Below are 15,747 nucleotides of genomic sequence, written 5' to 3'. Positions count from 1 at the left end.
CACCGGTGTGTCCACACTTCTTTTGGTGTTTATTAAAAGGGTTAATCCAGTGGTTTGGAATTGTACTTTCATGTACAGCATTGGGGGGAATACAAGATGCAGATTTTTAAAATATGGTCACAATGGGAGCAGCAAAGGTTGAGATATCCTGACTTTTAGTCTCTAGTAAGCATCAAGCTCCAGAAATGCTGGATCCTACATTTCCCATAATGCACCTGAATGGCATCTTTGGAATTCTAAACCTCCAGTTTGCAATGAAGGCTTTCTGTTTTAAAATTTTAAGTGTCCAGAGCAGGTTATTTTTTCAAACTTTGTAAAAAAAGAAGACATCATACAACAGTTTTTACAACCTGAGAAGTACTGATCATGATCAATAAACTGAACTTAATGTGTAAATGAAGTGAGGTGGCCCTTTCAAGGTTTATTTGCATCTGTTCAGGAGGTTCTTAAAATCAGTATTTTGCTCCTAAAAGTAAGAAACTTTGTTAAAGAGCCTGTATACTGAATCTCACACTTTGGAAATGCTTTTGCCTCTTTGTCCGAGGTCAATTTTGATTGTCAGAAATTCCAATTATTCTGTAATCCAGTTATTGATAGATCAGACATTTTTCAGTTTCATTTAGTGACAATGTACATAAATTACACATTTAGTTTATTTTTTAAGTGAAAAGAAAAAAATAAAACGCCTGCAGCGAACAGACATTAAAGTTAGCCAAATGTTAAACTTTTACTTTTTAGTTTATGAACTTAAACAGTAAAAATTAAACAGTAATTGAGGCGTGTCAAAAAGTTTGGGCACCTTACAAAGTTACACATTGAAGTGAGTTAATTCCAGCGAATGAAACTCTTCTTCTCTTCTAAATCTTTCGCCAAAACCTGCATCTTCATCTGACTACAAGAACAGAATAGTGGCATTTTATTTTATAGTGCTCTCTGTAATATCCACAGAGCTGCCAAAAACTCAGTATATAGTTACCGGAATCACTTGTGGCTCTTACAAGCTTTAATTAACTCTCAAGTAGCTTCATTGGCTGAAAGGAATTTTAAATTTAAAATATGTAGTAAATAGTAGGCTCTTCTAAAGTGGTTTGAAATGAGCATGTATTCTTATTTTTTGTCACTGTGACATCTCATTAGAGACAACTGTGCAAAGAAAGATAATGTCAAAACTGCACAAAATGTACAAAAAGTAATTCCTGAGTCAAGTCTGGTTTAAAAGGAAGAAATAATTTCTTACAAAACCACAGCCAATGGGTTGTTTTGAATCTATTGTTTGTTCTACTTTCAAATTAAATAAATTTGTTATATCTCATTTAAACCAGCCAGGATTGTGTGCATTTGAAATTGGAACCAATGTATCTCTTGTGTAATTTTGTGGGAGAAATATTATGCTCTTAACGAATTTGTAGAAACCAAAAAACATTACCTAGCAGCCTTAATGTGGTATTTGAGGGTAATGCTATGAGCTGGCAATTTGCATAAATCAGTGTTCAGTCTTCTCCAGCAGATGGCGACACAGTACAAATATCTGAAAACACTCTCAGGGAAATCACAGTTATGAAAGGCCTGGTGTAGTTTTTGGACTCAAACACACCACAATTAATATGTTTTGACTTTATATATAGACATCACAGTCAACATTACAAACTCATCTTCCAGAATAACCATCTTTAAACATCACTGCTGTGTCTTTACAGCTAAATGTACCCGAACACAGACAAACCACAACTGTATAAAGTTCATATTTTTACATTGAGACTTTAGGAAGTTGCAGAATCAGAACAATAAAAGAAAGAAATCATTCCTTGATTGGGCAGTTAACTGAAATGAAAGGCATGCTCTCATCAAAGTGAGGTAATTGGTTCCTGCAGGCCACCGGGGAGAGATCTCGTGAGCATTCATGGGAAAATGGCTGCCTCAATGACAGACCAAAGACGCTGAGTCAAGAGTTTATAGAGATGCTGCTGCAGAATGGGGATACCATCCAGAAATGCTGAGTTCTTCTCTCTGCGCTTGTGTTGTACTCGTCTGTAGTGGATATGAAGGCTTTTGTCTGTCTGATCCACTTCAGTTGCTCAGTGATAACAGGTCTGTGGACAATAGGTGTATTAGAATGACAAATGTAGGATAAATGCTTGTGTACGAGCAGACACAGGAATGGAGGAAAGCATAAAGAAGGACGCTAAAATGAGCAGCCAGTTAAATGAAAAGACGCCATGAATACTGATCTTAATTTTGATGATTGTTTCCTATTGTGAAGTTCAACTGAGGTGCATTCTGTGCTCAAAGGAAAAGCTTCGGCTCCAAATTTCAATATTTTGTTCTTGTAACTGAAAAGAGAAACTCTAAGAGACAGACAGACGGACAGCCTGACCTACTGACTGACTGGCCGTCTCACTGGCTGGATGGATGGATGAGGTGGAAGGTGGGGGGATGAGGAGCAGGACACTGGGTGGGATGGTTAGAGGGGGGTTGGGGTTGGGGAAGGTCGGTGAGGTCAAGGCAGGCAGGGTCCACCCCTCTTCACCTATTGGCCAGACTGGCCGACGAGTCCTCTGCAGCTTTGAAGCCCTGAAGTGGACAGAATTCCACCACGGCCATGGGGATTGTAGCATGTCATTTGTAGGAAATTCTGGCGAGATGGTCCTAAAAACGGAGAGGTTGGCCCACGCTTGGAATGCAGGGTTTTGTATTTAGAGGAGCTCAAAAGGTCCACTAGTATTGATCCTGAAATTAGGCAGGCAGGTGATAGGGAAGCTGCAATTAGCCATCACAACTGCTGCAGGAATGATCTATTCGGCTTAAATTTAGAGGGATAGGAACTCCACAATTAACAGTTTAAGAGCAAGATTTTTTATTTGCATTTTAGAGAGCATTTTTCTAATATTACGTGAAACTGAACATGAAATAAACAAACAAAAAAAAGAGCATTAATCCTGTGCGCTTTGGGTTTTTTTACTGTTTATTCCCATCAGCATAAAAGGTGGGTCAGTCAGTACAAATTTGTGCTGTGCAGCCAAACACTGTTAAAACCTGCATGTCATTATCTTAAATTTTAGTGGAGTTCCCAAAGTTGCTAAATATACCAAATATGGTGTAAATTTGGGGGAAAATTTGTATAAAATGATGCAAAAGATATCTAGAATATTTCCATTTTAGGGAATGGTGCAGCCTCTTCTTTATGAATATTTCACTTTGAATAAACCTCATAAAACATCAACGAGGAGTCAGAATAAACCATTAGAGAATATATATGATTCAAATCATGATGCATTTGTTCGATCTTAAAGCTACATAAGAAAAAAAAAACGGGGAAAGTGTATGTTTAAGAGGTCGCCTGCACTTGCAGGATCCCGTACCTGCACAACACATTTTAACACATACAGTGATATTACATCTTATGAAAGTGGCAGACATTTATTCCCAGTGAAGGTATAACTGGGAAAAGCTCATAATAAATTTCAGAGTCAGTAGCACATGAAGTCAGCCAGTGCAGGTAATTTAAAATGTGCTGGTATTTACTGGCGGTGGCCCCTGCTCATGTTAATGGCAGAGAGGTTCCTTCCCCTTCTTCTTCTGCTCTCTTCCAACCAGGCATTCCAGGCTTGTTTAAATAAGGCCTGCCTGCCTGGGCGCGGGTGGATTCCCCTCTGGCCCTTTGCCCTTTGACCTAAAGTGCATTCCATATGTAAAGTGAGGAATTCCTCTGAAGTTCAGTTAATGGGGTTGACTTTTTTTTTTTTTTTTCATCCTTTGGACTCTGCTCAGGCACTCGCCCGGTGGAAAGGGGGAAAAACAATCTCGGTGTACACTTCACCGGGGGGCTGTGAGTTATAGATGAGGTTTGTTGTTTATCGTCGGTGGTTAAAAATCAATGTCTCCCAACAGGAGATCAGCATTTGGAGCTTCAATAAACTTCTGCAGTGATCCTCTGGGATCATGACTAATTGATTTAATGGTGGATGTTGTGGAGTGGAAGTGTGTCGATTTGAGGAAGTGGAGTTTGTTCACTTCTTTTATTGGTTGCTGCTCGGATCTTCTTTTTGGTGCAGGAATACAGCGACAAAAAATATCAGTTAAATTATCACTGCACACCGTGGTAAATACATATGAGTAGGACACATGTAAACAAGATTGAAATCACAAGTTAGTATGTGCAGTTTAAAGATTAAACTGATGCAAAAAAAAAAGATTAAAAACAGAAGGATTAAAATTTAAACAATTTCCATAACTTGATTTTGTAAAAATACACATTTTAATCTTTGTATTTGTTACTTATTGTTAGACCACACTGCTGCATGTGTAAAAACAAAATTATAACAGTGAAATCAACCACTTTTCTTCCTTAAAATATTTTTCCGTCTCCTTCTTGGTGTCTTCCCACTTATATCAGAGCAGCTCCTTCCTTGTCAGTCCAGACTTAAAACTCACCTGTCCTCTCTGTCCTACAATATATAACTCACAGTAACCGTCTGGTTGGTTCAACACTTATGTTTGTTTGAATCCCCTTTTTGCACTCTCTTGGTTTTGTTCTAAATGTTTTATTTTTGCCATTTATTAAAAATTGTCTTTCATATAATGCACCAGTTGTACTGTTTGTTAGTTCTGCTGTTGTTTTAACTGTTGTAAAGCCAATTGAGTTGTTGATGTGACTTTCTGGCCTCATTTAAACTCAGTATGTAGCAAAGTATTGAAGTGGCAACAATTTCCTGTGTCACAACCTACAAACTGAGTTTGCACATTTGAAAGGTGACAAAATACGGACATTACTATCTAAACACCCTTTTTTACAGTTACTGTTACACCAAATAAGAAATTAAATCATGATTAATATGTTGTATGAGATATGTATGAACAATATTCCTGTTTTATTTACCAAAACGTAATTCACAGACAAAGAAATGTACAGTATGTTATGTGTTAGTGTTGCTTAATATGTTTCAGGTTGAACCTCCTATGAATAAACTCTAATAAAACTTCAATAACAGAAATCAGAATAGACTAATGTGGGATTTGGGAGGAGTTGTGCTGCTTAAAAGGTATAGTCGACACTAATCACAGATATAGAGCATATTGAAATCTATTGTAAATAACTATTTTTACAGCTCTGAGACTTTTGAAACATCTCATCAGTTCATAAGCAATTCTTGTAAAATTGGGAAAAGTCATGAAGCATCAAAGCAACACTAATATTTTTTTGAGGTGTTAAAGATGTTACGCTTCAAGTCAAAGAAGTAAAGAAATGTCTCGTTTGGTGACTTCTTGTTTTACACATCCTCTGCTCCCTTAAATAACAAAACACGAACATTTTCTAAGTCTCACAGGTAGAATCGAGAGCACATCCCAAAGCGCCCGAATGAAGATGTGGAGATGGATCATGGGACGAGGTTCCTCTGCTGTTGTGCTTTAGGAGCCCTGTGTACTGTTGGAGACGCAGTAAAAGACTGTGCCACCCACACAGCTGGAATGTCATGCATGCAGTCCATAGAATCTGTTTCAAGAGGGAGGCAGGAGGGGGGGGGGGGGGGGAGGGAGGGAGGGGGGGCTGGGGGGGGGGGGGGGGAGAGGAGGGGAGGGGAGCCCTGTTTGGAAGAGACATGGTGCACAGGGGCTTGGTGCTCGAGGTGGGGTCTACTACTCCTACTACTACTACTACTACTACTACTACTTCATGAAAAAGATGAAGCAGAAAACACATTTCCCACCACCCCCCCTCCACTTCCACACACTGCCAAAACTTCTCCATTAACCTTTTTTTTTTTTTTCTTGGGTGGGAAATTATCAATGACGATCCATCACGGTTGTTTGGTCTCCGGCCGATGAGAGAGGGGAAATCTGAAGAGAGACGTGAGATGGAGGGATGGGGGTTGGGAGAGGTTAAAGGGCAGAGGAAGAAAGGAGGTACATTTTCGGAGGATGGGAGGTTGGAAAAAAAAAGAGGGAACAATAACTCCCATGTTTAAAAGGCTTTTTCTCAGCCCCCATGACACCTCACACAGGCAGCAGTTTAAAGTCAGACCGTGCAGCAGGGAGTGGTTGTTTGTGGCACTTTACCCCTCAGGCTCATTTTTAGAAGAACCATTTTCCAAAGCATGAATTTTTTTGCCTCTGTTTTTTTTTTCTTTTCTCTGTTTACCTCATCTACTTCCAACAAGGTACACTTCATAATCCTCCATGTAGTGAAAAATGTTTTTTTTTCAGAACTGTATAGCTCCTCCTATATTTTCCTACAGATTAAACCTACATGTCTGAGCTGCTGCTGTCTTTGTTTTTTTTTAATTTGCAGAAAAACCTTTAAATGCAACCAAACAGAAACACTTTTGCAAAATATAATTGTTCAATCCCTTCATTACAATTTATTTTAAATATATGTTCAAATTTGCTCATTTGTTGGTTTAACATTAGTTCTTTATGCTACAGGAATATACATGAAATGTGGTAAGAAAGCACTCACAGTATTTCATGAGCAGATATCTCAGGAATTGTATTACTACTTATGTAAATAAATATTCAGATTGTAGGCCTGTTTTCAGCTAAAGTTGCATTTTTAACAACAGGAAAATATACTTAATGTCATAACTTTTGCAATTACTGTGATGGTTATTTGATTATTTCTAAATTGTTTCAGTTGTGCACTATGTTTGAATTTGGGAAACTCCTTTTAAAAAAAGCCAAATGTGGCATTTAAGCCAGAAAACATGTGTTTGAAATAATCACATTAAATTGTTTTAGTGTCTTTCTAGTGTGGATTTCTGCACATTTCAGAATTAATCATTAATCATTTTCAATGTTTTGCCATCAGTTAATTTCTACTTATTCAAAATCAGTGAGGTTTTTCTTATTTAAAGAATGATTAACATTAAATTTGAATTAAAAACAATTGAACTTCATGTATTAACACATCCTTAAATACATATAAACCACTAGATAATAACAATACTGAAGACTGATTTGAAGATTTCTGTAAATTAGATGAAGGAAAATTTGTCAAATAAGTAAATCATCTTTTTATCTGCTTTCATTAGATTATGCTTTTGTTAAAAATGTGAACATATAAATGAACTGACACTTTAATTGCACAATTCTGGTGGGAAATCTTTGTGTATCTTTTGGTACAACAGTAGTTTTGTTGCCTGCGGTGTCTTTTCTATGGTGGGATGATTTGAACAAACAGGTGTTGCTGAAGGGAAAAGCAGATCAAGTAATACGAGTTCTGCTGTTAAACATTTTGGAGTTTCATGAGGAAACTGGGAAAGATATTGAAGCAGACTGTGATTCTTTTTTGCTTCTGTAAAATCAGATTTCAAATATTTAACCCAGTCCTAAATTCACACTGAATCATTTCCTTCATTTAAATGCTTTTTTAAATTGTTGCATTTCAATTTGCACTTATATGAACTTCATCTCTGAACAGCTGCTTTTTATTTTCACTCAGATTGAACATTTGAATTCACTTTATTTCCACATTAGAGCATCTCATTATCTTCTTTGCTAAATAATGATCTCCAGTGTATTTTCATTAGATGTTCATCATATCTATATTTTACATTCATAGCCTACTTCATCAATTAATCAGGCAATTGTTGAGCATGCGTTTTCTGTATTTCTTTTATATTTAGTTTATGAATAATAAAAGGGAGGCTTGAACTTAGTTTTAGCAGGAGTTATGAAATCAGAAGTTATAATTAGATCAACAACAAAATGACTCCCTGTGTTCAGTTGCAGAAATGAGCTTCACTTTTGTGTGAGAACCTCTGACAGGACACTTTCAGTCCAGTTTGAGGAGAGTCACCGGAAAGCCTCTCAGAGAGGCAGAGGGGGCATCACTGCTCCAAACCTTCACCGGATCCATCATGCCCCGCCTTACATCAAACATTTTTTTGCCGACTGGCTGCACAATCAGATCCCTTCTGAGTGGGCTGGGGTCGGGTGGGTGTGTGGGGAGTAAAAAGTGGGCCCTCTCCCACTGGATAATGCCATTATTTCAGCTCCTCTGGCCAGGAATGCCAAATTTCACAGCCCGCTACTCCTCTCTGTGCGTCAATCAAAGCTTCGCGAGGGGCCGAGGCGCCCACTGGGTCCGCCTCCAGCAGCGTGCGAGTCCGCAGCCACATCTGATCCAACAATTGATCTCTCACAAACTACATGATACATGCTCATTTCGCATATTCTTTCCCAAACGGTGATATCTGAGCAACATGTATAATTATTTTGGGCTTTTGTTAGTTTACTTTCATGGTAGTTTTCATAAAGTTTGCGTATAGTGCGCAATTAAAGGCGTACAGAATGGAATTAAGAGTGAAATTTATGTCTATTTTTGTACAAAAATCGATTATTTCAAATTAATCAATAGTGTAGGCCTGGTCCGCGCTGCATGGATAAACCGGGCTTAGTCCATATTTGAACTAATGAATAGCATTACTGTCCCTCCAGAGGCCAATTAAAGGCTAATTATAATCCTCTTTGTGATTGCACAAAAGGGGTTTTGCGCCAAAAAGTAAATAAAATAATTAGTGATCACGTATCCTGATACAGTGAGGAGAGATGATGTGAAATTTGTGAATGGGACACATTTAATCAGGTATTCGTTGTGCGCCGTGACGCTTCCCCGCGCGCAGCCAATCCCGTGCGCGCTGGAAATGTTGAACACGCCGAAACCAAACCAATGGCTCATCATATAGCAAAGACTAGCGCAAGAAGAGGCCAATCAGTGGGAGGCATGCAAACGAGGAATTTGCTCCGGCAGGCTGTGAATGTCAAGTAGTCAAAGATGGAGTCCGGATCTGCGAGGCCGTGTGCTTGTGCATGGAAGACTTGCGATTTTTTTTCTGAATCTTCAAGCTCCGCAGATTTGATCTTTATTCGCTCCCGGTCCCTCTTTTAGGACACGACGGCGTGAATTCACAAAGCGGCGGACCGTGAAGTGTGGTTTGTGGAGAGGGTTGCTTTTCTTTGTTTTATGGACAACTTTTTTTCCTTCTCTTCTTGCCTATAACGGATTGTCCCTCCCTTGGCTAGATACTATTCATGATTTTGGAGGAGGAGGTGGTTGTGGAGAGAGGAGGAGGAGGAGGTGGTGGTGGTGGTGGTGGTGGTGGAGGGGTGTCCACTGTGAGTTGTAGCCGATTTTGCGTAAATTGTCAGAAGCTGAGTGCAAACTTGGAAGTTGCAAAGGCCGAGATGCGAAGATTGAGTGTTTCTTTAGGCCTATGCGACTTTAAGGGAGGAAAACACCAATAAGAGTTGAGTCAATCCCGTGCGCTGCGCATCTGGAGGCTCGCTTCAAAACTTGATCAGGACGCGATTTAACGCCTTGCAGACAGATAAACGCGTCCTGCACCTTATTGGGCTGTTATCGTAGTGTAATAGGTCTCTGAGGGGGACATTTTCACGGCGCTGGCGTGCGTGTGCAGCCTATAGGCTGTTGTGCAATCTAACAAGTCGTCAGTATTGTACTGTGGGCTTGTGAGCTGGCAGGAATGGCTTGCAGAGCAGATCCAGTAACGTTAAGGAGGCCTATAGGCCGCTCACACAGATGTATGGCGGAGAAAACGTAAAGCTTTCAAGAACAGGTAAAAAACCAACAAGAACACATTGATGTGTTTGATCGGAATAATCAGACGGATTCGGCCTGGGAAAGGCTTCACGGTGTTCGAGATATTTCCAGCGTCCTTTTCCTTTAATGGTATAGATCCTGTATATTGTGTAACAACGCATTAATTGTGCAAACTTGCAGGACCTACTTTGCTTTTGTGGTAGAATTTGCTACAGTTTAAGGTTAAATAATTTCATTGTAATGGAGTAAAGCAACTTTTTTTTTTTTTGGTAAAGTTTCTCGTTCTTTCTGTTGAAGGAGCAAATTAATTAATTTCGGTGGATCCTCCTTTATGTTTATTTTCTAATTGGATACTAAAGAAAGAATTATAAAAAATACTGAAATGACAAAATGCATTTTGGTAGTTTAGGTGTGGAGTTTAGCAGCCTGTAGCTCTCTGAAAGCTTTGGGAGTGTGTCACCCCTCTATCTCCAACCTCCCATTTCTCCCCCAAAATTAGAATGCATGTCATTCACTGGAGAGAATAGTATGGGCCCACATGCTGGGAAATTCCCATTCTCCCAGGGTGAGAGTAACCAATGCTGTTTAATTTAGGAAGCTCATTTAACTCCACTAATCAGAAAAGTTATTTTGTCAAAACTGTAATATCCTAACTTTTGTTTCCCACAGATGCCTGATAAGTAGTAAATAATTTAACTCTAAAAAGCTGATTTTGTGCAGAAACTATAATGTTACAAACTTTATAATCCAGTTAGCTTGATTTGAGTACTTTTCTGATCTAACATGAGTTTTTACTAGACTTATATTTTAGAATAAAGGAGCATAAGATTATAATCCAGATATTAGGACTATCAATGTACTTTTAATGATCTTTTGGGGTGGGGGGAAGGTGAATAGTTGAGTCAGTATGTGCAGTGGAGGCTGATGGTGTCCATGTTGTTGTCCACTGCCCTTTTTCTGTTGCACTACTGGACATTGAGATGAGCAGTGCAATATTAAAAGGGCATTGGCTGATGAAACAGAGACCCACACCTCCCTTTACTGCCTTAACTCTTAACCTGCACATGGAGCTATGAGGGTGTCCTTAAATGTGATTGTGTGTGTGTGTGTATGTGTGTGTGTGTGTGTGTTTGAACAACTATGTCTCTACTCCCTAGAAAAAAAAATTATAGGTGCAAAGATGAACTTTGCATTGAGTTTATAGCTCACACTAAACAGCCATTATCACTCAAACAACAAAGAAATCAGATAAATTCTAATTTGAGCATTTCAGTGCCGCCTTTTTCTTTTCTTTTCTTTTTTTTTTTTTTTTTTTTAAACACCCAACAGTCCATCCAGACAAACAGCATTGTTGCTTATTTAAATGTAATTTGAGTTTGGCAGTGAAGAATGGCTGTCCCCATGTCCACGTGCTGACACATGCTGAGGTCAGCTGCTTTGACAATGTTGCACTACTGTACCATCCATTCTAGCAGTGCAATAGTATTGTCATAGCATTTGGCCTCAGCTCACACTAAACTGGTGCTAAAGGGCTCGTTTCAAATGGGTTTGTGTAGAAGTGGACTGATGTCTGGTAGCAGGTGGTGGCGGAGAGCAGAGCCTCCTAAAACTGTTTACCCAGTACTGTATTTACAGAAGAGAGTTTACCTACATTTGAAGGCCGAAATGAGTCCTTGTGACCTAAATTTAAAGTATAGGAAGTGCAGTCACACTTGTGTAATATTTAGTTTTATAGAAATAAGGATAAAATGCTTTTTTCCAAAACTATAATATAGATTTTTATCCATCTTGTGTGACAGTTAATTGATTGGAAGTCCTCATTCACCCACCTTTTAATTTACATTACAGATGCCATGAAAAAAGTGGCTAATTATGTAAATTGAAGTGTAAAAACACTGGTGCGTTAAATTACATCAAAAAAAGCAGGAAGTGTGAACAAAATATATTTATAATGAATATTTTTCTGTCGTCTGAACTGGATTTTTCAGTTTTTCTAGATTTAACCGTCCATGAATTCTTTGTTAAATCCAGAGTTTTTTCAATGGAGTTCAACCTGATGTGTTTTTTTTTTTTTCCTTTACCTGTGTGTCGTTTTGTCATCACACCAAACACTGTGACAGAGTATCAGTGTGCTGATGGTAAAATTAGCAGATGAAGAAAAAAAAAAAAAAAAAAATAGAGGGAGGGGGAGGGTGGAGAGGTTGATGTGTGTTTTTGAGCATCCTCAGTGGTAGCAGGTCGATGGGGGGAGGGGACGTTTGGGGAGGAATGTAGGGCCTTCTCCTCTCTCTCTCTCTCTCTCTCTCTCTCTCTCTCTCTCTCTCTCTCTCTCTCTCTCTCTCTCTCTCTCCCCCCTCGCGTTTTGCCTTCTCCTCTCTTTCTAGTTGTGTTGAGATTAGGTGTCACTGCTCCGGTGCGTGCCTCATGTTTGAACCCTAAAGTAAGACAGTAAAGAGGTTTGTTTGTTTTGATGACTGTCAGCAGACCTCTCTGGGTGGAAATGTTTAAAAACAGTGCGGTTGCTGCTACAAGCTGCCACACAAGGACACAAGTCATTATTAAAAACAGAAAGGAAATGTGTTTTTTCTTTTGGGTTTTTTTTTTTTTTTTTTGGGACACACCCTGCTGCAGTACACTATTTCAGGTGAAAGCATCAGTGTTGTGCCTGTTTGTAAAGCTTTATCATGTATGTCTGGCTGAAAAAAAAACTAGTTTTGAATTATAGGAGAAGTGAAAGAGATGTAAAAGTGTGTTTTGGTGATTGCACATTGAAGGGAAGGCAGGATTTGTGAAGCAAAAGGAGACCTCAGTCACTTGACTGTGTGAAATTCTCCCTGAGTAAAGAACGTGACTTGTTTAGGCTTGCTTGCAATGCTTGCTGGGAAATCCTGGAATGTGTGGAATGGGGGACGGTGGTGCTTCTGCAGTTATCTGACTGCATAGAGCAGCAAGTATCCTGCAATGAAACCCAACATGTCAGCGGTGCTTTTTGAGCAGCTTTTAACGTGAGGTCGAGAAGCCACAGTGCAGATTAAACTACAGAGAATACAAGCCAATGAGTTAATGCCATCTGCATTTCATTAAATACAACCAAAACACAACTAACTCTAACTGCTGCACATAAAATAAACGGTTTTTGCTGTTTTTTTTTCCTTTTACTGCTCATGAGTGGGTGTGTTTGCATTATACTGCTGCTGATAAAGCTTTTCTTTTTTTTTTAAATCACTGTATTAGATTATTTGTTGGAAAAGAGTGTTGGAAAGAAAAGAAAAGCTGTGACATTAACATGGAATAAACACATTTAAATCTATTTGTTTTTAATTCACTGTTTTTTGTGGTTTATAAAAATGTTTCTGATGAAAGAAACTGCTGTTTTTTTTTGTCTCTGTCGCCTTCTTGCTGAATAAAGACAATTATATTAATCTTTTCAGTTGTTCGTCATTATTTTCTTTGTAAAACAAATTCAAAAAAAGAAAATTATAATGTTTAAAAGAAATCAGTTGATGGGTTGTCAGATGCAAAAATCTGATAAATAGCCATTCTGACACCTTGATGCCAGACAGTCTGGTGTATTAAAGAATGAGACAACAAAGAAAAATAAACAAAAAAGAGTAAAAACAAGAATGATATTCCACCATAAAAAAGGTTTACATTGAAACATTAAAATATATAAATAATTAAGGCCTAATACCAGCCTGCTTGTTTCAAATGTAGGAAAAGGTGTGGATTTTGTTGCATTTTCAATAAATACATAAATACATAAATACGTTTTGACTCAGTAACGAACTCTTCACACAAATAATTCAATAATACTCTTTTTTTTAACCTCACAACCAACTCATAATACATTTATTAACTCTTGTAAACTCATGATGTGCAGGCAAGATTGGTTCAAAGTTAGAGTGAACGTCCTGAAGTTTCCAAAGGCACCAAATACTGTGGAAAAATTATGCTTAATGCATCTAGAAATCGTCCGTTTGTTGTTATGGCACAGCTATAAAAAATGTCTTAGGTTTTCATTTTCACTCAGCGTAGAGAGTCAAGTTGCTGGGAAAAAAGCAGATACAGAACATACTGTCATATAGTGTGAAGAAGGGTGATTTTTTCTACATTTATAGGAGCATAAAGTGAAATTTAAAGCTAAAAGTTGAAAAGGTTAAGAGAGATTAATGGTGTCTTCTGTGAAAATGTATAGGTTTTACATTTAAATAGCAAACGTCTATAAAAGTTACTGAGGGAGGCCTCTGACCGAAGCATCAGCGCTGATATTTTAATAAAATATGAAGCTCAACAGATGCTGACTGCTTTGATGGCATGCCACCTTTTTTCTAATTTGATAGCTGATTTATATTTTTGATGTGGAGCACCTAGTTTCTCTCTCAGGAACACACAGTATTTGGGTTAATATTTACACTTTGGATCACTCTGATGTCCTTTGCCAAAAATGTTTTGTGATATAAATCATGTTCAGGGACATCCTCAACAACCTCCTCTCATTTCCTCCATGTTCATATCATGATTAAAGGTATAATCAAATATTTCAACGGATATTTCTGCAGTGTGACATGTGGTTGAAGCTCGAAACAACAGTACAGAGAAACCGATACTTTTCACACCTCTCTGTCCCTCTGTGTGAGAGGACAGCTCTTATATCACAATGTAGTGTGGTGTTTATTGTGTTGTAAGGAAGTAGGGGGGTCATAGAGTGAAAAAAAGGTGTGTGAGTGCTTGTATGTTTGTCAGGATAAGTGTGTGACCAAAAGTCCATTTCAGCTTTCTCTTGTCAAAGGTTCAACACTCAATCAAAGCCAAAGACATAAAGACTAAGAAAAAAAGAGTGGTGGAAGATTCAGAGCCCTCAGTATAAATGTCCTGACTATGTTCACACAAATAGGTAGCAGTTAAAGTCTGGCTGATCATTTTGCTCCACATGTGCTTTTTCTTTTTCATTCAAGTCTGCTGCCGACTGGCAGTTTAATGCCATCCAAAGGACAGGAGCTGCAGTGCAGAATCGAAGCTCTGGTGACTGACTCTGACATAATCATTCATTGTTTATTATATTAATACTATGAAAAATGAAGATAAGCAAGAAAAGATTATTTAAAGAAGCATTGTATCAAATTAAGGATGGAGACAACTTTTAAGTTAGTTAGAAAAAAACATTTCAAAAACAACAGATTAAATAGTAGGAAGGGGAGATAAACGCTGTGAATTTATGCAGGTGGTGAGAAAATAAATCCTAGCCAAATGACTAAAATGAAAAAAAAAAGGAAACAAAAAACAATAAATCCAGGTGACAAGCAGACAATGATGAAGGAAATCCAAATAAACTGAAATAGCTCCGATACAGGAAATGAAATCATCTAGGAAACCAGTGTGTGTGTGTTGTGTCTGTGTGTTTACAAGGAGGCGGTGTCAATAAATGCAGTGGGTGTACCCTAATTTGTTCTTGCCTCCCATGTTTAATTTGAGAGAGCAACGCAACGCAGCAGCACACAGTGAGCGTCTTGAAATCAAAAGACACTTCACTGACAGAAAATAATAGATTCTTACACAGTTGATATATGAATCATGTCCGTATGTCCTTATCAAAGTTGGGATGGCCCACATTAGAGCAGATATCTATACTAACCAGATGTTTTTAGAGTTTGATAGCAATTCCACAACTGTACAAAAGTCAAATTGAGCACTTGATCCTGCTGATAACACTATGTTTTTTTTTCCTTCCTGTGACTTAAGGCCAAACTTTATAAACTGGTTGTGAATATTAGTGGAAGCTTCATAATGATTAGTGACACTTTTCATCTTCCTCCCCTCTACTCATTCTCATATCTCTTCCTCTGTGCCGATATCAGTATCAGAGACATATGAGCAGTTCCGTAAACTGGAAGTGTTTCTGCCAAGTGACATGTAGGAGATGCCCCACAAACAAACTGTACTGCACATTTCAACCCTGCAAGACTCTTAAAAAACTCTTAAAATGAGCACTGTTATCATACATTGAGGAAAAGTCCGTATCCCTCTCAGCTTTGTCTTGATAAAGGTTTATCAAGGGAAGAGGACTGTCTGAACCAAAGTAAGAACAAGAAAGAGATACAGAGTTTGCAGTAACAAACCACTACTGTGTGTGTCTGTTTCATAGTGTATGAGTACATGTTAGAGTTGATTATTTAAATGCTTTTGTTGATGAG

This window comes from Thunnus albacares, chromosome 18, assembly GCF_914725855.1.
Source record: "Thunnus albacares chromosome 18, fThuAlb1.1, whole genome shotgun sequence".
NCBI lineage: Eukaryota > Metazoa > Chordata > Actinopteri > Scombriformes > Scombridae > Thunnus > Thunnus albacares.
This window is presented reverse-complemented; position numbering follows the sequence as displayed.